The 21826-nt window shown below is 35.0% G+C and overlaps 1 protein-coding gene across 1 annotated transcript in view; it reads left to right on the forward strand.

Annotated features, from left to right (window-relative positions):
- Positions 1–12009: 12009 nt before the first annotated feature.
- Positions 12010–21826, forward strand: part of LOC101896692 (uncharacterized) — a 165417-nt gene continuing 155600 nt past the window's right edge. Inside the window, exon 1 of the mRNA XM_059127483.1 lies at positions 12010–12419. The gene's annotated coding sequence lies outside the window, so the exon portion shown is untranslated. The remainder of the gene's footprint in view (positions 12420–21826) is intronic.

Raw genomic sequence — 21826 nt, forward strand, 5'->3', positions numbered from 1 at the left:
CTACGAAAAAATACTAAATGGTACTAAATCGTACTAAATTTGGAATTGAGCGAAGAAATAGAGCTGAAATCCTGACAATTGAAATGGATGTCACTGTTGGCTTCCTATATTTGTTCGAAGAATACTAAATGGCACTACTTTTTTTATTGGATGAAAGGATAGGACTGGAATCCTCAAATTTGATAATGAGAGACCTAATTATCATTTGGTATATGGAATATGGAAATGGTGGTATCTGAGGTTGAGATGTGGTAGTGGTCTTGGAAATGCATTCCTCCATAATTGTTCGAAAACTAGTAAATTTGCTAATGGGTGGAGAGAAATCTGGGAACTCTGTTGGTATCTGGCATTGAAATATGAAAATGTGTACTATAATTTTACGAAAAGTAATAAGTGGTAAAAAATTGGGTATTGGGAGAAGGGATAGAGCTAGAATCTCGTATTTTGAGATACGAAGTAAACCAGACTATTTTTTTTTTTTATAAATTAAAAAAGACGCCGGATACCAAATGCAATATTGTGAACTCGCTACCAATAATATTCGGTGCTCCATAAGGCAACTTCACGGCAGAATTTGCCACCAGCGGCATCATCTCATCATCATCGTCACATTGCCATCCTTCTTGGCTTACAAAAGCTGTGAATCAACAACAGCAACATTAAATATTTGTGCAACATGTTTGGCGGATAGGTTACATAAAAGAGGCTGTTGTTGTTTCGTTCTGGCTCTTTGGGCATTATGGTGGGTTGCTGTTGCCTTTTATCCCATCCATTTCGTCGGAGTCATGCTTAAGTGTTCCATACATTATTTTTATACCCTCCACCATAGTATGGAGGGTATATTAAATTTGTCATTCCGTTTGTAACACCTCGAAATATACATTTTAGACCCCACAGCATAAAATTCTATGTCGGTTTACCAATGTCCGTCCGTCTCTCCGCCTATCCGTCTGTGGAAATCACTCTAGCTTCCGAACGAATTGAAGTAGGTTGAAAAAATTTTTCTCAAATGTATATTATGTTTGCAGGACTTTTGGTATTGAAAACGGGCGAAGTAGGTCCACATCTTCGAATAGCCCCCATATAACGGTTCCCCCTGATTTTCGGTATTTTGATGATTTTAGCGACATTATTGACCGGACCCATTTAAAATTTAGTATTTGAAGTTCGTAATGGATATTACAGCCTGTGACAGAAAATTGTGCGTGCAGGTTCAGGTCTTCGTATAGCCCCCATATAACGGTTCCCCCTGATATTCGTTATTTTGATGATTTTTGCGACATTATTTACCAGAATTATTTCAAATTTAGTATTTGAAGTTCGTAATGGATACTACAGCCTATGACAGAAAATTGTCTGTGTAGGCTTATGAGAAAAGTTGCGTATGCAGGTCCACGTCGTCGTATAGGCCCTAATATACGGCTACATTCGGTATTTTTATACCCTACACCACATAGTGGTAAGGGTATTATGTCTTTGTGCATTTGTTTGTAACATGGAAAAGGAAGCGAGATAGACCCATAGTTACTTTTGAGGATCTCCATAGAATCACTTTCTGAGTTGATTTATGCATGTCAGTCCGTCTGTCCATGTATTCTTGTGAACAAAATGCAGGTCGCATTTATTATCCGATTGAGATGAAATTTTGCACAAATCATTTGTTTGGCCCAAGGACGAACCCTATTGAAATTGGAGATAATCGGTAAAAATTTAGATATAGCTCCCATATATATCTTCGTCCGATTTGCCTTTTATTGTGCACCAAACGTGTAATATCGGTCCGAATAGTATGGAATTTTGCATATACAATCAAATTAGGCCTGAAAATAAATATGCCAAATTTGATCAAAATCGGTTCATATATAGCTATAGCTCCCATATATATGTTTCATCCGATTTGTTATTTTTGTCCTCCGCAGCCATAATATGCACTCTGTAACAACAATATTTGGGGAAATATATCAAATACAGCTCAGAAATACATTTGCTAAATTTTATCGAGATCGCTTCAGATTTGGATATAGCTCCCATATATAACTTCGTCCGATTTACCTTTTATTGTGCACCAAACGTTTAATATTTGCCCAAATGGGATGAAATTTGGCACTTACGACCGAATTGAGTCCAGAAGCTAATATGTCAAATTTGGTGAAGATCGGTTAAGATATAGCTATAGCTCCAATATATATTGTTCATCCGATTTCTAGTATTTGTTACCCACAGCCGTAATATGCACTCCGTAACAACGATATTTCAGGAAATATATCATATACAGCTCAGAAATATATTTGCAAAATTTTTTCGAGATCGGTTCAGATTTGGATATAGCTCCCATATATATCTTTATCTGATTTTAAATTAATTTTGCACCAAATGGGCAATACAAGTCCGAATTTAAAAGATACAAATGCTTCGGCACATTCATTCCTTTCAATTTTAAATTATAATTATAATCATAGGGTGTATGATTGAATTTTCCCATAAAAGCTTTTAATTGTTATGTGGAGCTCAACTAAATTAGCATAGTGGTGTAGGGTATCATAAAATCGGCCCCGCCCGACTTTAGGACTTTCTTTACTGGTTAAGATTTTAACAGATTTTTTAACGGATTTTAATTTTTTGAAAATTGTCAAATTTTTACCAAATGTTGGAGGGTATTCAAAGTTAGGCCCGGCCGAACTTACAGCTTTTTTACATGTTTTAAATTTAAAGATGAAAAAAATGAAAATTTCAAAAATCGGAAAATATTTTTCATTAAGTAATTACGAATTCTTAATCTCAAAGCTCGGAATTTTTTATAATTTATTTTTTTCGTAAAAAAAACACAAAATTTCCAAAATGTCGATGTGTAAAAAATTAAAAAAAAAAAAATTAAGTCCAATGTCAAGCTCCAAGCAAGTTGAGATGTAAACTTTTGAAATGTGTTGCTTTCTCCAAACAGGCAATAGGAGCATGGAACACTTAAGCATAACACCGATGACTTGTTGTGGCTGCTGCTAACTTTTTGTATTCTGAAAAAAAGAAAAAAATGCAAGAACACTAAGAACATCACATTTATGGTTGATAGCGTTAAGCTGCCAGCCAGCCAGCCAACCTAACCAACCAGGCAACACTATTCTACGCCCGTTTAAACTAGTTTTACCATGTTTGTTTGAACAATGGCAAAAAGACAAAGCCTTAAGCAGCAGAAATGTGGTAATACCAAAAATAGCAGGAAGAACTGTCGTAGGTTAGTTCCTATTGAATAACACACACACACTAAGACAAAAACAACAAAATGGCACAGTGGGTTATTGTGGTTCAAAGAGCCAATTTCACCCTTCAGACAACTTCATGGTTACAGAGGGTGTACAGGATGAGATGAAAAAAATGCAACCAACTTCAGACTGCTGTCATATCTAAGCCACTTGTCCGACAGCTGTTAAAATTATTCCAGTGACAGCTCATTTTCTCAATTTTCCAGCAAAAAAGATAATCGTGATGGAATTTAAGCGTTATAGTGTGATTTCTTTATATTTGGCTGGAAATATAGAGATCGTTAGAGATCGAAACCAGCGTCGCAGTGGCCGAAAAATGGCTCGTTAGCTGAACATATCGCAATATTCCTTTCGGCAAATATTAAAAATGAGCCATTGAAATTCTAAAAAGTGCAAGACTTACACCGCAAAAGAAAGAAAGTAGAAGAGCTAAAGAGTTGCTTCGCTTGGCCGAAAGTGGTGAACTTCCGAATTTGGTTTTCTCCGATGAGAAAACATTCATTGTCTAGCAGTTTGTAAACAACCAAAATGTATTTAATTGCCACAAAGAAGTCAGCTGAAAAAAAATGAAAATGTGCATCTTCGGTTGGCCACCAGAACTCAAGCGCCCGTGGCTCTCCGCTCGTATAAATCGACCGTGGCATGAGAATAAATGTCTAATATTAAAGCCTTGGACACTCAAACATTTTGGACTTTCCAACAGAAATCAGCACCATCGCACTCAGCACGCGCCACCCAAGAATGGTTACAAAATGAGGTTCCACGCTTAATTTCCATCGCACAATGGCCACCAAAATCTCCGGATACCAATCCGTTGGACTATTGTGTCGGGAGTATTTTGGAAAGCAAGGATGACACTAAAAAATACCAAAGTGTCGATCACCTCAAGCAAGCGTTTCGCCGGGAATGGCACAACATACCGCAAAGCAACATTCGGGCAGCGTGTGACGGTTTCATTGGCCTTTTGAAGGTCATAATTCGTGCCAAAGGTTACAAATTCGAAATTATTCTAAAATTTGATGCTATTTCCGACATTTTTTGTTTTCATTCAATAAAATTAAAAAAAAATGTAAAATTTATTGAGTTTGACTCTGTTGCAGTTTTTTTGTCTCACCCTGTATATCATCTGATACGGTCAAAATATATCTCATCGAAATAAACGGGTTTAGCGACCATGTTTCCTTGGCTTGAAGTTAGGTTAGATTGGAGGTGATCGTCCTTCTGGACGACTAGTTCCAAATAGACTAGACGATTTTCACCAAATATCAGATACAAGTCATAAATACCTCTAGGTTATAGCTTCTACATATATCTTCATCCTATTTCGAGGCTATTGTGCATCAAATATGTAATATCAGCCCAAAATAGATGGATTTGTGCACATTCAACGGAATTTTTCGATTTTGTAAAACTCGTTTCCCATATCTGCTTCGAAATTTCGTAATTCAGGTCCATCCATTTACCCAATACCAATTTATTAAAATTTAGTTCTTTTCGTACAGTTAAAGTACGCATTTCTAAAAACAATTTCCATACCTCAAACTCAGATACCAATAGTTAAAGCACGCATTTTCAAAACCATACTTCAACCTCAGATACCAACAGTGACCTTAATATAAAATTTCAATATTTAAGCTCTTTTATTTCCCCCATTGCCAAATTGAGTACCATTTAGTACAATTATAGTACTCGTATTCAAAACCAGCAACAGTCACATCCATACCAAATTTCGGCATTTCAGCTCTATCCCTTCATCAAATACTAAATTTAGTACTATTTAGTACTTATCATACAATTATGGTACCCATTTTAAAAACAATCTCCATATCTTAACCTCAGATACCAGCAGTGATCATAATTTCAGTATTTCAGCTCTTTAATTTACAGAAGTAATAAATTTACAATTATAGTACGCATACACAAAACAAGCTACTTCTCTCAAACACAGGCGCCAACATTCATATTAATTTTTCAAGCTTCCACACCTAGCCCTCCACCCAAAAACAAATTGAGTACGTTTTAGTACTTTCCGTACAATTATAGCTCACATTTCCAAAACCACCTCCATATCTCAATCCCAGATACCAATTGAGACCTCAATATCAAATTTCAGGATTCTATTACTCAATTTGGTACCATTTAGTACTTTTCTTACAATTATAGTACAGATTTCCAAAACCACTTCCATATCTCAAACTCAAATGCCAACAGTGACCATAATCTCAAATATCAGGCTTTAAGCTCGGTTATTTCCCTCATTGCCAAATTTAGTACCATTTAGTACAATTATAGTACGCGTCTGCTAAATCTGCTCCTTCTCTCAAACACAGGCACCAACAGAGACATCCATATCAAATTGCAGCTCTATCCCTTAACCCAATACCAAATTAGTACTATTTAGTACTTTTCGCACAATTATAGTACACATTTCCATAACCATCTCCATACCTCAACTCCAGCTATCATCACAGTCCTCAAAATAAATTTTAGGGATTCCAGCCCTATCTCTTCACCCGTTAACCAATTTAGTACTATTCGTACAATTACAGGGTGAGATAAAAAACAGCAACAAAGCCAAACGCCATAATTTTTACATTTTTTTTAATTTTATTGAATGAAAGCAAAAAATGTCGGAAATAGCATCAAATTTTAGAATAAGTTTAGATTTGTTCGAATTGGTCACCTTTGACACGAATTATGACCCTCAAACCGCCAATGAAACCGTCACACTCTGCCCGAATGTTACTCTGCGGTATTTTGGCCCATTCTCGGCGAAGCGCTTGCTTGAGGTGATCGACACTTTGGCAATTTTTAGTGCCAACCTTGCTTTCCAAAATACTCCAGACCCCAGTCCAACGGATTGGTATACGGAGATTTTAGTGGCCATTGCGCGCTGGAAATGAAGAGAGGAACCTCATTTTGTAACTATTCTTAGGTGGCGCGTGCAGTGTGCGATGGTGCCGGTTCCTGTTGGAATGTCAAAGGCCTGCGGCCAAAATGTTTGCGTGCCCAAGGCTTTAATACACCCTTCAGAATATTTTCGCGATAATATTCAGCATTTATTCTGATACCGCGGTCGATTCATACGAGCGGAGAGCGACTACCGGCTGTTATGGCGGCCCACACTATCACCATGGCCGGCGCTTGAGTTCTGGTGGCCAACCGAAGGAGCACATTTTCAGCTGACCTCTTTGGCAAGTAAGCACGATTATTTTTTTTTTACAAACTGCTGGACAACGAATGTTTTCTCATCGGAGCGGGGAAAACCAAATTCGGCAGTTCACCCCTTTCGGCCAAGCGAAGCAACTCTTTAGATCTTTTGGGTCTATTTTCTTTCTGTAGCGGTGTAAGTTCTTGTACTTTTTGGAATTTCAATGGCTTTACCCCGAGCTCATTTTTCAATATTTGCCGAATGGAATATTGCGATATGTTCAGCTCACGAGCCATTTTTCGGCCACTGCGAAGCGGGCTTCGATTAAGTCGCTTCTTTACTTTTCGATCCATTTCTGCTGTTGTTGATATTTTTTTCCGTCCACTTCCTTGACGTCGGGCTACGCTACCAGTATCACGTAATCCGTAACGAGCGATGGTACGAGACACAATAGATTTATTCACATTTAAGTGCTAGAGTGATCTAACGATAGCCACTTCTGGTTTTCCAGCCGAATAACTTTTTTTCGTGAAAATTATCACCAAAATGCTTTTGTAGGCTTTGTAAAAAATATAATGAGCTATCACTGGAATAATTTTAACAGCGTGGGACGAGTGGTTTAGACAAGACAGCAGTCTGAAGTTGGTTGTAGTTTTCTCATCTCACCCTGTATATTATTAAAATTTAGATTATTATTTCGATCTAGAGATTATTTCGTGAAAATGTTCACCGTGACTGCGCCTCAAATGGTGTTATCCGTCTGAGTGTCTGTCTGCATGCCTGTCCATATGTCTGTTGTGTTCAAACTATCTTTCGAACGAATTGAAATAGAAGGCTAAAATTTTGCACACATGTGTATAAGTTCGTAAATGGGCCATGTCGGTCCACGTTTTCGTATAGCCCCCATATAATGATACCTTACTATATTCGATATTTGGATCATTTTAGCGAAATTATTCACCAGAATTGGTTCAAATTTCGTGTTCGAAATTCGTAATAGATACTAGGGCTATAATAAAACATCGCGTATGTAGGTCCACGTCTTCGTATATCCCCCATATGGCGGTCCCTCCCATTATTCGGTATTTCTATGATGTTAGAGGCATTCTAGATGGGAATTGTTTCAAATTTCGTATTTCAATTTCGGAATCGATGCTACACCCTTTGACAAAAAAAATTGTCTATGCAGGTCCACGTCTTAGTATAGACCCTAAGTAATGGTTTTCCTTTAAGATGTGTTTTTCGACAGTTTTTCTTTTGTTGAAAATTTTATTTTTCTTCATTCGGAGTTGATTTTTACTTGTTAGCTTTACTATCATAGTCTTCCAGATTTTTCTTTTTTGTTTCACAAAAAAATATTAGCAATTTTTATTGCAAATCTCCCACTGTGCTTTACCGAGTATAGCATCATCTGCACCACTTACCATTGGATAAATTCAAGTAGAAATGTGTAAGCATTCGAAGAGGTTTTATCAGTGAACGACTTAAAAAGAGACATTTGCACGTTATTGGATCACTTTTTTCAAAAGACGTAGGGCGGACGGTGCTGAACTTCTGGTATTTCTCATAAGCTCATCGACGAATGAATGGTGGCAAGACAAGTGCATCTTTAACAACTGTTGTGGGTTATTTGATGGTGAGAAAACTATTTGTAGCAACTCGATTATTACCAACATCTGGTGTGTGTGTAGATATTATTTGCCTACCTACCTAGTAATTGTCGTTTACATCTCTGGAATTTGTAGAGGTAATAGCAAAGTCTGGTGGATGATGTATCATGTAATGTGCAATACTACAAGTAGAGACCAAAGAAAAAAAACTGAACCGATCTCGACAGAATTTGATAAAAGTATTTCTGGACCGTATTTCCTCAAATTTGGTATTTAAAGTTCGTAATGGATACTACAGCCTAAGACAGAAAATTTTCTGTGCAAGTCCACGTCTTCGTATAGCCTCCATATAATAGTACCTCCCTTTATTTGGTATTCTGATGATTTTAGCTATTTTTAATTTTTGTAATGGCTTATAACAAAAGTTGCCTATGCAGGTCCACGTCGTCGTATAGACCCTAATACAGGGAGAGATGAAAAAACTGCAACCAACTTCAGACTCCTGTCACTTCTAAGGCACTCGCACGACAGCTGTTCAAATTATTCTAGTGACAGCTCATTATATTTTTAATAAGCGTACAAAAGTATTTTGGTGAGAACTTTCCAGAAAAAAAAGTTATTCGTGATAGAATTCAGCGTGATAGTGTGATTTCTTCAATTTGGCTGGAAAACCACAAGTGGCTATCGTTAGAGCACTCCAGCATTTAAATGTGAGTAAATCTTTTGTGTCCCGTACCATCGCTCGTTACCGTGATACTGGTAGTGTAGCCCGACGTCAAGGAAGTGGACGGAAGAGTAACATAAGCTGAAATGGTTCGAAAAGTAAAGAAGTGACTTGATTAAAACCCGCATCGCTGTGGCCGAAAATGGCTCGTGAACTGAACATATCGCAATGTTTCATTCGGCAAATATTTAAAAATGAAACGGAATATTACTAAATATCTACCTATTTTTCAAAATTTTATTAAATTCTCAGTGAAATTTTCTGTTAACATTTAACCTAACCTCACCAAACACAAAAATAAAACATAAAAATATTAAAAAAAAACTATTAACTTGAACTTGGTGTAACATCATATCACCTCCAAAAAAAAAAAAAACATTCCAATAAAAACACATACTACCAAATGGTATATTAATTCCGGCAACAAAAACTTCCAAAATTGAACATTTAATTTGATAGCAACAAAAACAGTAGCTTAATCACGAATTTTGTTGACTTTCAACAAAGAACATGTATTGTATTCATAAACATGTGCGGCCAAACCAAACGGTTTGATGCGAAAACATAAACACAACATCAAACATGTTTGATGACTGATCACTGTCTGACTTCATACAAAGAAATCAAACAAACGATCAGTGAAAGACCAAGCGATCAAACAATTGGTTCCTCACTTGGTTGGCTGGCGGGCTGCCACAGCATCCAGAAACAGTGCTGTCAATCCGTCAGTTTATAATTACGCTGTTGCGATTTGGATTCTGAAAAATAAAAACTATTCAGAGATTGAAAACAAAAGAATAAAATAAATAAAAAAACCAGTTGTGTTCGACCGAACTATTTGCAAATTATCTCTTTTAATAAGTAATAAGAGCTTTAAATACGATCAGGCCGAGCTTTTTAAAACCTCCTCCACTATGTTTATCAAAGAAAGTGGACCTGAATTGAACTTTTTTTTGCAAGGAGAGAACAAACCTCCGAAAACTTCGATTGTCAACGTGGATATATAACGTTGACATATACAGAAACAAGTAAAAGAGCAGATAGTTCGGCCGGATTGAGCATTGAATACCCTCCACTATTTGGAACGAATGTAGAAATTTTCCAAAATATAAAGTCAGTTAAAAATTCAGTTAAAATTTTAAAAATGCCGAATATAGCCATTGTATTGGGTTCTATACAAAGACGTGGACCTGCATAGGCAACTCTTGTTGCTAAAATCATCAAAATACTGAATATAATTCTGTCAAATTTGAAACAATTCCGGGGAATAATGTCGCTAAAATCATCAAAACACCGAATATCGGAAGGTACCGATATATGTGGGCTATACGAAGACCTGGACTTGCACAGACAATTTTTTTGTCTTTGGCTGTACTATCCATTTCGACCTTGAAATACCAAATTTGAAACATTTCAGGTGAATAATGTCGCTTAAATCATCGACATACCGAACATCGGGAGGTGCCGTTATATGGAGACTATACGAAGACCTGGACCTGCATAGACAATTTTCTGACATAGGCTGTAGTATCCATTACGAACTTCAACAACCAAATTTGAAACAATTCCGGTGAATAATGTCGCTAAAATCATCAAAATACCGAATATCGGGATGTACCATTATATGGCGGCTATACCAAAACGTGGACCTGCATAGATAATTTTCTGTCTTACACTGTAGTATCCATTACGAACTTCAATTCCGGTGAATAATACTTGTACTTAAAAGTCCCCATAACCTTCGATTCAAGAAATTGGCGCCCAACATAACCATAAACGCATCCGACGAAATTGCAGTAAAATATATTTTGACATTGAATAGAGGTGGACCTGCACAGACAATTATGCAGGGTGAGATAAAAAAAAACCTGCAGCAAAGTCAAACGCCATAATATTTTTTTTTTTAAATTTTATTGAATGAAAGCAAAAAATGTCGGAAATGGCATCAACTTTTAGAATAAATTTAGATTTGTTCGAATTGGTCATCTTTGGCACGAATTACGCTACCAGTTTCTCGGTTACGAGCGATGGTACGAGACACAAAAGATTTATTCACATTTAAATGCTGGAGTGATCTAACGATAGCCACTTGTGGTTTTCCAGCCAAATATAAAGAAATCACACTATCACGCTTGAATTCCATCGGGAATAACTTTTCTGGAAAATTCTCACCAAAATGCTTAAGTACCCTTGTAAACAATATAATGAACTGTCACTGGAATAATTTAAAGGACTGTTGGACGAGTGGCTTGGAAACGACAGCAGTCTGAAGTTGGTTGCAGTTTTTTCATCTCACCCAATTTTCAATTTTATCAATCTACTACATTTCGTTCGGAAGCTATAGTGATTTCCACAGACGGACGGAAATCGCTTAATCGACATAGAATTTTATGCTGACCCTTTGTGGGGTCTAAAATGTATATTTCGAGGTGTTACTAACGGAATGACAAACTTAATACACCCCCTTCATACTTAAGTGAAGAGTACTAAAAACTCTCAAGTGACACCACTCACCTGAAAAAAAGCCGGAAGAATTTCTGTCTGACTGATGCCAGAATGTTGGAATCAAACATGTTCGACGACATGATCGCTACGTATTCAACATGTAACAAATGCATAAATTTTAAATTTCAGCTCTGTTGTTATGGTTAAAAACCTGAAAACATTTTCAATTCTTCAGTTCTTTCAAAACGCTGCGTGTGAATGGACGTTGTTTGAGTGGTTTCGGGTTTCAATACCAAAACGAAAACGACAAAAATCGCTAAAAATAAAAGACAAAACATTTTTGTGTTTGTGAAATAGTCAAAAGATTTAGCCAAAAAATAAATCGCCAAACAAAATAAATCTTGATGAGTTTTTCCAGCAAACAAGAAAAATTTAAAGAAAATATAAAAATTTTAATTAAATAAAATTAAAATTAATTTTATGCTCATCCAAAAATAAAAAAGTAGGAAATCAATCATATAGAATTGTTTAATGAAATATTTATTCTTAAATTATTTCTTTGGTTTGATTACAAGGAAGTCTAAATAAAATTAATTGTTTACATTTTCTGAGAGCGAAAGAGGCCAAAACGAAAAAAAAATTATAATAACAACAAAAATTATCAAAATCATCTGTGTTTTTGTTGCTGTCCGTTCCCGGTGCATTTGTTTAATATCACTCAGCCCAGCAGCTGTCACTTTGATTTCGGTCGCGTGTTCAGTGAGCGCTCAAGAGTTCAACGGTTTTTTTCATTTTTTTTTTTTGTTGAATGCAAAATGTTGAATGATGCTGATTACGAAATTTTGCAATAAATTGTTATTTTTTGTGAATTAAAAAAATATAAAAGAAATCAGTGAAGTGGTGTGCATTGGTATATCAAAGTCCTACCCACGCGGAAGAAAGCGAAATAATTGTTTTCATTAAAAGAAAGAAAAAAACCAAATTTTATTTATAATTGTGGTCATTACACTTTCCATCTGGGCAAAAAACAAAAAAAAAAAAAAATAGAAAAAATACCCAAATATTCCTCTGTGTGATCTGCAGTGCGTTTGCGGTGATTTATTTTCGCTATCTGATAAGTCACACACTCTCGTACATTTTTTGTTTTGGCCAGCGATACCTACTTGAGCGTAATTATATATTTCGCTACCGAATTTCAAAAAATTTTGCCACCGGTCATTTAACTCCGTTCAGTAAGTAGAGCAACAAATATATCTGCACACATATATATGTATGTACATTTTTGAAATATATCTGTTTGAAAAGAGCGAACATTAAAAAGATAAGTGGGCAAAGTGTGATCCATCTGCTGTGGATGCTGTCTGTTTTTATTTTTTATTTATTTTTTTTTTTGCTGTTTCATTTATTAAACTCAAATTACAGATACCATTTTGAATAAAAAACGTGGGAAATTGCAAATTGCAGCCATAATTTGGACATTTTCCAGATAAATACATATTTGCGAGGGATATTTAATGACTTCCTGAATATAAAGTTAGCACTTCATTTTAATTTATAGCCCTTAAGTGCCAGCAAAGAATGCCGATGCTTACAAAAGAAATTGCTAATTTATTCACAAATTTAAACGACAACAACAACAAAAAGATGAAGGCCTCATGGATAAAATTAAATTACTTTATAAAGTTTGAAAATATAAAGGGTGATTTGTAAAAAGTTTCCAAAAACAAAAAAAAAAAACAAGCAAAAAAACATTAAGTTTGGCCGGGCCGAACTTTTAAAACCCTTCACCTTAGGGTAAAGGAAACCCATTGCGACCCACAAATACCAATCTTTAGACATATTCGCTGGAAAATGTCGCAAAAATCATCAAAATATCGAATATCAGCCAGAACCCATTATGACCAACAAATACCAATTTTTAGACAAATCCGTCGGAAAATGTGGCAAAAATCATCAAAATACCGAATATTGGGAGGTACCGTTATATGGACGGATATATCTCATTTTCAATACCAACCATCCTAAAACTATCTGCCAAATTTTGACGCTCTACGTCAATAATGTGGGCCATATCGTGATTTCAACAGACAGACAGTCAGACGGACATCGTTAAATCGACATAGAATTTTATGCTGATTATGAATATATATACTTTATGGAGTAAACGAGGAATATTTAGGGATATTATAAACGGAATGACAAAAAAACATAAAATTCAGAAATTACATTAAATCTTTATTTGAATTGAATGTTTGAAGATGAGAATAGTCTAATTTTGGCATACTCTTTTCCACATTTCGGTCGGTATCTCAAAAATAAATACTTCAATATTGTCTTCCAATGTGTCAACTGAAACGCCCCCTCACATGAGCTTCAACATAGCTCCACAAAAAATAGTCTAAAGGCGTTTCTGCAGATTTCGATTTCAAATAACCATCATAGATCTGGAACCAATGGTCTCCGAAAACATACGATATTTAACAAAGCATTAGAATTTAATTGCCAAAGAGTTCAGTTAAAAATGTGCACCTTCGGTTCGCCATCAGAACGCAAGCGCCGGCCATGGTGATGGTGTGGGCCGCCATAACAACCGATGGTCACTCTCCGCTCGTACTAATCGACCGTGGCATAAGAATAATTGCCGAATATTATAGCGAAAATATTCTGAAGGGTGTATTAAAGCCTTGGGCGCTAACATTTTTGCCGCAGACCTTAGACATTCCATCAGGACTCAGCACGCGCCACCCAACAAAAAATGAGGTTCCTCGCTTCATTTCTAGCGCACAATGGCCACCAAATTCTTCGGATACCAATCCATTGAACTATTGTGTCAGGAGTATTTTGGAAAGCAAGGTTGGCACTAAAAAATACCAAAGTGTAGATCACCTCAAGCAGTCGCTTCGCCGGGAATGGGCCAAAATACCGCAGAGCAATATTCGGGCAGAGTATGACGGTTTCATTGGCTTTTGAAGGCCATAATTCGTGCCAAAGGTGACCAATTCGAACTAATCTAAACTCATTCAAAAATTTGTTGCTCTTACCCACATTTTTTGCTTTCATTCAATAAAATTAAAAAAAAAGAATGTAAAAAATATGACGTTTCACTTTGTTTTCTGGCTGGTGCGCAGGATAACTCTCGAAGGAAGTATCCGATTTGGTCCGAACTTGGTACATCGTAATATTATTTAGATCGAGGTCGGAGTTGGGCAATATCGGTCCACTTCTTCTGGGACCTCCCCCACAAAATGTCGAAATTTTCAAAAGATATATTTTCTGCATAGAAAGAGAAACGATAATCCGATTTTGCTCCAACTTTGCGAATTATAATATTTGCATGAATGCTAGGTCAGGTGCGAAAATTGACAATATCGGTCCACTCCATCAAGTTATCTCCCCCACAAAGGGTCAACATTTTGAATAATTATGATTTTTATAAAATGTGATGTAAGAGTCCGATTGTCTTAAAATTTCACACATTCTAGTATTTTTATAAACTCAACATATGTTGTTACGATGGAATACATCGGCCACAGAGGGTCAAATTTTTGAATATTGATGAAGCTCATTATTATTATAATAATAATAATAATAATAATAATAATAATAATAATAATAATAATAATAATAATAATAATAATAATAATAATAATAATAATAATAATAATAATAATAATAATAATAATAATAATAATAATAATAATAATAATAATAATAATAATAGTAATAATAATAATAATAATAATAATAATTATTATTATTATTATTATTATTATTATTATTATTATTATTATTATTATTAACTCAATATTTCCATCAACATAAGATCTGTTATAAAGATGGTAGAGTTCGGACTATTTTTTGGTACCTCACTCACTTGGGATTGAAGTATTTGAAAACAAGAAGCTTAAGGAAAGAGATACAAGCATCCAACTCTCTTCAACTTTCACACACACAAACAATTTTGCCAACTTGCGAAATAAATCACCAATTTTCTACAACTGAGATGAATATGGAATATATGATTTCGTGTAAAATTGGATATAAATGTTCGATTTTCTTGAAATTTTGTCCATACCAATATTTTTATTTGTATTAAATGAAGTATGCAAATTGAATACTTCGATCGACTATATCTGGGGTATCTCACGCACGTTTTAACATTTTCTAAAAATTATCACATATCTCATTTCGAGTGAAGTAATCAGTCGATATAGTTCAAACCTGGCACTTTGCAATATTTGTATTTCCATTGGAACCTACTCCGTAGAGAATCAACAATTTTAATAATCATAGCAGAATTCAAGATATATTTTAATAATCGAACATTGGTTTATTGATTCCATTTAACTTGTTCAAACAGATGTATTCTGTTGTATGTATTGTATTGTATATACATAAGGCCTCTGTTATGGGCGGTTTGCAAAAACACATGTTTTTGTCAAATATTGTCTTTAATCATTTTGTGAATAAAAAAAGAAAAAGTAAATAAATAAAAAAATAATTATAAATATTTATTTCATTCCCTGAATATTTATTGTTTTCGATTGCGGAACTCCTGAGCATTATACATATGGACGTGAGAAAGTGCCGTTAAGGTCAATACCACCAACAAAAAAACATGACATCTGGTTTCTTTATAACTTTTAAGGTATTATTGTTTTACTTTTTCTTTTATAATTTCTTGACATATCCTGTAATGACTTTCAATATTTATGTATTTCATCCAGAAAGGAAAAGGCAAATGTCGGCCGGAGCCGACTGTATGATACCCTATACCACTATGCATATTTAGTAGAGCTCCCGTAACAAAAGAATTTATATTGGAAATTTATTTGGCTTTAAACTAATTATAGTTTAGTTTCAGAGGCAATTAATATATGGGAGGTATATTCAATTCTGAATCGATTTTCACCAAATTTGACCGAGACATTTTTATCTGTTATACCAAATAATATTGCAATAGAGTACATAATATCATTTCGAAAAGGATTATATTACGAAAATATATATTGAGCCGAGTTCCACCAAAGGGAAACGTAGGTCCCGAATTTCGTCTGATAATAGCCATTATTTGGACAATGAACCTGAAATCGGATTAAGGGTATATATGGAAGCCATATCCAAATCTGAGACGATTTTGATAAAACTTGGCATTTCCGAGCTCTTTAAGTATCTGGTACCAAATATTATTGTTGTAGAGTGCATATTACGAATGTGAGGGACTTAAAGATCAAATCGGATGAAACATATATATGGGAGCCATAGCTATATCTGAACCTATTTTCATCAAATTTAATGTACTTGCTTCTAGACTGAATTTGGTGGGATGTACCAAAATGCAGGTCATCTGAACTGATATTAGCCATTTGGTGTACAATTAAACCGAAGTCGGTTGAAGATATACAGAGTGAGATGCAACCAACTTCAGACTGCTGTCTTTTCTAAGCCACTCGTGCGACAGCTGTCAAAATTATTCCAGTGACAGCTCATTATATTGTTTACAAGCCTACAAAAGCATTTTTTTCAGAAAAAAGTTATTCGTGATGGAATTTAAGCGTGATAGTGCGATTTCTTTATATTTGGCTATCGTTAAAGCACTCCAGCATTTTAATGTCAATAAATCTTTTTTGTCTCCTAACATCACTCGTTACCGTGATATTGGAAGCGTAGACCAACGTCAAGGAAGTGGACGGAAGAAAACAACAACATCAGCAGAAATGGTTCGAAAAGTAAAGGAGCGATTTGATCGAAACCCGCGTCGCAGTGGCCAAAAAATTATTCGTGAGCTGAAAATATCGCAATATTCCATTCGGCAAATATTGAAATATTAGCTCGGGGTAAAACCATTAAAATTCCACAAAGTGCAAGAACTTACATCGCAGCAGAAAGACAATAGACTTAAAAGAGCTAAAGAGTTGCTTCGCTTGGCCGACAGTGGTGAACTGCCGAATTTGGGTTTCTCCGCTCTGATGATAAAACATGATTTCTCCAGCAGTTTGTAAACGAACAAAATGATCGTGTTTACTTGCCAAAGAGGTCAGCTGAAAATGTGCACCTTCGGTTGGCCACCAGAACCCAAGCGCCGACCATGGTGATGGTGTGGACCGCCATAACAGCCAATGGTCGCTCTCCGCTCGTATTAATCGACCGTAGCAATAGAATAAATGTCGAATTTTATCGCGAAAATATTCTGGTGGGTGTATTAAAGCCTTGGGCACGCAAACATTTTAGGTCGCAGACCTTGGTCATTCCAACAGGACGCAACACGCACCACCCAAGAATGGTTACAAAATGAGGTTCCTCGCTTCATTTTTAGCTGAAAAATGCCACCAAAGTTTCCGGATACCAATCCGTTGAACTTTTGTGTTTGGAGTATTTTGGAAAGCAAGGTTGGCACTAAAAAATACCCAAGTGTGGATCATCTCAAGCAAGCGCTTCGCCGGGAATGGGACAAAATAACGCATAGTAACATTCGGGTAGAGTGTGACGGTTTTATTGGTCATTTGAAGGCCATAATTCGTGCCAAAGATAACCAATTCGAATAAATCTAAACTTATTCTAAAATTTGATGCTATTTCCAACATTTTTTGCTTTTATTCAATAAAATTTTAAAAAAATTAATAATTGTGGTGTTTGACTTTGTTGCAGGTTTTTTATCTCACCCCGTATATGGAAGCCATATTCAAATCTGAGCCGATTTTGATAAAACTTAGCATTTCCGAGCTCTTTAAGATATATGGTGCCAAATATCATTGTTGGGGAGTGCATATTACGAATGTGAGGGACTTACAGACCAAGTCAATTGAAACATATATAAGGAAGCTAAAGCTATATCTGAAGCGATTTTCATCAAATTTGGTGTACTTGCTTCTAGATTGAATTTGGTAGGATGTACCAAATTTTAGGTCATTTGGTCTATCTACATTTGAACCGATTCTCATCAATTTCAATACGGTTCGTCCTTGGGCCAAATAAATATTGTTTGAAAAATTTCATCGCAATCTGATAATAAATTCGACCTGCATTTTGTTCACAAAAATACATGGACAGACGGACTGACATAATTCGACTCAGAAAGTGATGCCATGAAGGTCCTCAAAAGTAATTTTTTTAAAAAATTATCCAAGTATCATTTGGTGAATTATTATTTTAAAGTAGAGTACAAATTTAATTATTTAGATTCCAAAAATTAAAATTCAAAATTTTTTCCTTAGTTACACTCCCACGAAGCGACGGTAGCTTAACTACCTTTAGCTTTTTTTCTGATTTGCTTAGTCATGTTTATGTTTTTTCAATTCGAAATATTATTACTTTAAAAAATGTATTTCATATTTCTTCTTTGGCACTACATTCTTATGGCTATAAGCCATATCATGTTACTCAATTAGCATTCATATTGTTGGCATATTGAGTAACTAATAAAAGGGTCTGCCCCACTCATGATAATCACGAAATAAAAGTAGTTTGCTAAAGAAAAAAAAAACATAATAACTGACACATTTACACGAAAGTATCAGCTAGAATTTCGTGTCTAATTAAAAATTGTTCCAAATATGGTATTTTTATATACTGAGTGTTGAAAAAGACTTTGTTTCAAAAAACTAAAAATGTTAAAATATTTGCAAGAAAATCTTAAGGTAAATTAAATTGAAAGCAACTCCAAAAAATTGACGATCTAAAAAATTCGAATTTGAAAAAAATCTCTTATTTAGAACAAGTTGAAAATTATCAATCGGTTTTGTCAACAGATGTATAGCCTCAGCCAATGTTCGATTATTTAAATATATTTCGACTTCTGTTTTGATTTTTCAAAGTATTGACCCTCTATTGAGTAGGTTTCGAAGGAATGGGCCAATATTGTCCATTTCGTATCGAACCTTAATAAATATGATATACATAAATATTGTGTCACGTCAAGTTTGAACTACAGGGAGAGATAAAAAAATGCTACAAAGTTAAACGCCATAGTTTTCAAATTTTTTTTTTTTAATTTTACTGAATTAAAGCAAAACAAGTAAAATAGTATCAGTCGGTTTTGCCGACAGATGTATACCCCCAGCCTTGAGTTATGAACGTGACAGATATAGTCCAATATCGACTACTTCTTGTACTTTATATGAAGGGCTCACAGCTATACCGAACTAAGTCATAAAAACATAATTCCAAGATATTTAGAGGTAAAGTAAATGTACTGCAATTAATTTCTGGAAGCAATATTTTAGTCTACCAAAAGAAAATGTAAAAGTCTATATTCAAAATTAACTAATGATATAAAGTTAAAAGAAAAATAATTTAAATATATTACTAAAAAAATATTCAAAAACAAAAAACCTGCTATGGTTCGTTATTACTCTGAATAAAATTTGAAGGTTTTACAGCTAAAGCGAACCAAGTCAAAAAAATAAATAAATTGTTCATTTTATGACTAAATATAGTTGATGTTCCGCTTGTAATAAGCAACTGATGTTGATAGCGTTGGAAAAGGCCATGCTTTTTGAATGTCGAAAGTACAGAAATTGTGCTCATCAGATGGCACTTCTGTATTCAGTGAGTCTCGAGCTAGCTGTGCTGCTTTTAAGTGAAGTTCCTTTTGCCAAATTAAATTTGTATTTTCGTCTTCATCGAATTTTATTTTAATGTTAAGTTCATCACATATTCGAAAGGTATCCTTATTCGGTCAGTGCTCCAGTTGTCCATTCCAACAAGTACCTCCCCCACAAAGGGTAAAATTTTTGAATAATTATAACTTTTATAAAATGTGATGAAATTTTCCGATTGTGTTCAAATTACACAGATCAGAATATTTTTATTAACCCACGCTCTGCTGTGAATATGGAATATATCGCTCCACTACCTCTGGTATCATCCCCACAAAGGGTCAACATTTTGAATATCCATGAAGCTCATAAGACGCGATATTATTCGGACCATTTCTTCTGGTACCTTCCCACACAGGGTTCAAGATTTTGAAAACAAAACTGAAAGAAAACGAAATAATCATCCAACTCCCTTTAGATTTCACACATACAAACATTTTCGCTAACACAATATTTGTTGTGAAGATGGAATATATCTGCGAACCCCTTCCGGTACATCACCCACAAGGGGTCACAATTTTCAACGCCTTTATCTGTCATAACTTGCGAAACAAGTCGATGATTCTTTACAACTTGCTATATCTAAATATTTCTCTCAACCAGAAACATGAGATGAATATGGAATAATGTACGATTTTCTTGTAATTGTGCCCATACTAATATTTAATGTGTATTAGGAAAAAGTATATCAAATAAAAAAGCAGTAAATTCGGTCGGGCCGAGCTTTGAATACCCTCTACCATTTGGAAAGTATTTGGATATTATAAAATACTTTAAAAATTCATAAAAATACCGAATATAGAGAGTTATCGTAATATGGGGGTATATACGAAAATGTGGACCTGCACAGCCAAGTTTTGTCATAGTCCATTACAATATTCAAATAGGAAACTTGAAAAAATCCGGTAAATAATATCGCAAAAACATCATAATACCGAATACGAAATATGAAAAAAATTGTTGAATAATGTCATATGGACAGACAGACGGATGGACATCACTAAATCGACATTGAATCATTGCTGATATCTATATATACGCTGATTCAAAGTGAAACACACTGACTTGGTTCATTTTTGCTTTGAATAAAAACGAAAATGACAGTCGTGGACTTAGGTTTTTTAACGTTATCTTTGGAACGAAACACTTTTTGACATTGTGCTTTACAGAGTAAACAGAGTTGCCATATGCGGGGACATTGGCACTAGTTTCGGCATTTTTTATTTTTCATGACTTGGTTCGGTATAGCAGTGAGCCCTCCATATGAGATAGGTGCACATTTTCGGAAATATGTGTCAGGTAACAGATATAGCGGACCGAAGTATTCCATTTTCATACTTCATCTTATACAGATAAAATATATTGGTATGTGCAAAATTTGAAGGAAATTGAACATTCGTATTCAATTTTATGCGAAATCATAAATTCCGACAAATTACATATTCATATCAGAATACTGGTTAAGAGAAATATTTAGATAAAGTAAGTTGTTAAGAATCACCGACTTGTTTCGCAAGTTATGACAATTATAAGTTGGCAGATCTTGTGTTGATGAAAATATTGAGAAGACACAAGTCTGGATAGAGTCGGATGTTAATTTTGCGTTTTATGAGCTTCGTGGATACTCAAAATTTTGATCCTTTGTGGGGGAGGTACCAGAAGGAGTGGACCGATATATCCCATCTTCACACCAGACCTTGGGTTACATTAAATATTGGGATGTGTGAAATTTGAAGACAATCGGACTTTTACATCAATTGTATGAGAGTTTTAATTAGTGAAAATATTGACCCTTTGTGGGGGAGGTACCAGAAGGAGTGGACCGATCTTATCCATTTTCACACTTAACCTAGCACTGACGCAAATATTATGATTTGCAAAGTTTGAGAAAAATCGGATTATCGTTTCTCTTTCTGTGCAAAAAATATATATTTTTTTAAATTTCGACCATTTGTGGGGGAGATACCAGATGGAATGGACCGATATATTCCATCTTAACATCAGACCTTGGGTTAACATAAATATTGGCATGTGTGAAATTT

This window comes from Musca domestica, unplaced genomic scaffold (assembly GCF_030504385.1).
Source record: "Musca domestica strain aabys unplaced genomic scaffold, Musca_domestica.polishedcontigs.V.1.1 45, whole genome shotgun sequence".
Lineage (NCBI taxonomy): Eukaryota > Metazoa > Arthropoda > Insecta > Diptera > Muscidae > Musca > Musca domestica.